Genomic DNA, 1,429 nt, shown 5'->3' with positions numbered 1-1,429 from the left:
CCATACAATCTGATACTTAGATTACTGGCTGCAACTTGTTTAGATGATCCACTCCACCAGATATGGTGTGATTGGTTTAGGTCAATCGATCCAGACCATCAAGATTTTCCAAGGGCCCAACTTGTTATCAGATTAGTCTTGGCTGATGGAGTGAGCGATAGTCACGGTGGTATCCTCTCCGTCAACTTTAGCTAAGGGTCCAAATCAATCCCCTATCATACATCAGGGTGGCATCAGACCATTAATCAACAAGAGTAATGACCATTTAAAGATGATATCTAAACCGTTAATCAAGAAGAAAAAGATTGGATTAAGCATGGTAGGGGCCGCGCGTACGCGCACCCCCCTCTACTACAAATTATGACGTGCACTCTCCTACTTGAGGAGATGCTAAGTCAGTGCTCCTCCTAAGTGCAATGGAGGCCACTAACCTAGGCCCTGAGCCTTTCTGATAACCCATTCAACCCCGTCCAGGTAAGTATCATCTAACGGTCCACATCTCTTCTTTTTTCTAACCCCTTTCCTTTCCTATTATTTATTCTCCATTCGATGTGGGATTTATGCTCAGGCTAACTGATATAGTACATACTCGTGTACTAAGAACATGTATACATTATATATGTATTATATATGTCTAATCGAAAATAACTATCCAAACAGTGGACCACAGTATAGGGGAACCATAAAGAAAAATTGTACTAAGATGATGTTTTAAATAATCAATTAGTAGAGATATAATGGACGGATAAAAGGAATGTTCCAAAACAGTCCAATTAATTAGTGGTTAGGATCTTTCCATCAATTTGGCTTTGGACCCATGATGATGTATTTCGCATGGTTTGGAGGGTTAAACATGTATCCAGGTCTAAAATTTTCTGAGCCACTGAACTTGGAAACGAAGAACAAAACCATACACATTTGCTGGCCCATGTGCATCCCACGTGCAATTCTGGAAAGTGTGTGAACATCTAATCAATGCATAAAGTGGGTCAGACGGTGAAGACGACGTCATGCAAATATCACGTTGGTACGTACATCAGTTGGACGAATGCAGGCTTTAATGGAACTTCCTGCGGTCCATTCTCAACATACACGTGTGGACCATCTGATGAATGGATCCAAATGAATTACTATATTTGACCACCTTTCACGTGGGAACCACCTTATCATGGATCAGATGTCCCACGTAATCGTCAGTGCCACGTTTAGAGCTGAGCGCCTGGACAGGGTGTATTTGGTGCTAGCAAACATGAATGGGGAAAGGATTGGCTACTCCCCCTGCCACCAGCCCCATGGCTGATGGTCGGTGCTCTGTGGGCCCCATCATGATGTATGTGCTTCATCCATTCCGTTCATCCATTTTTACATATCATTTTAAGGTTTTATTCAAAAAAAGATAGGAATATAAGTCGTAAGTGGAACACACCAC

General features: G+C 42.1%; 1 non-coding gene across 1 annotated transcript; it reads right to left on the bottom strand.

The window, feature by feature from the left end:
* Positions 1-319: 319 nt before the first annotated feature.
* On the bottom strand, positions 320-482 carry LOC131244714 (U1 spliceosomal RNA). Its single transcript, XR_009170491.1, has one exon. It is a non-coding gene; the product is annotated as a U1 spliceosomal RNA (small nuclear RNA).
* Positions 483-1,429: the final 947 nt, after the last annotated feature.

This window comes from Magnolia sinica, chromosome 4 (genome assembly GCF_029962835.1).
Source record: "Magnolia sinica isolate HGM2019 chromosome 4, MsV1, whole genome shotgun sequence".
NCBI classification, from domain to species: domain Eukaryota; kingdom Viridiplantae; phylum Streptophyta; class Magnoliopsida; order Magnoliales; family Magnoliaceae; genus Magnolia; species Magnolia sinica.
This window is presented reverse-complemented; position numbering and strand designations above follow the sequence as displayed.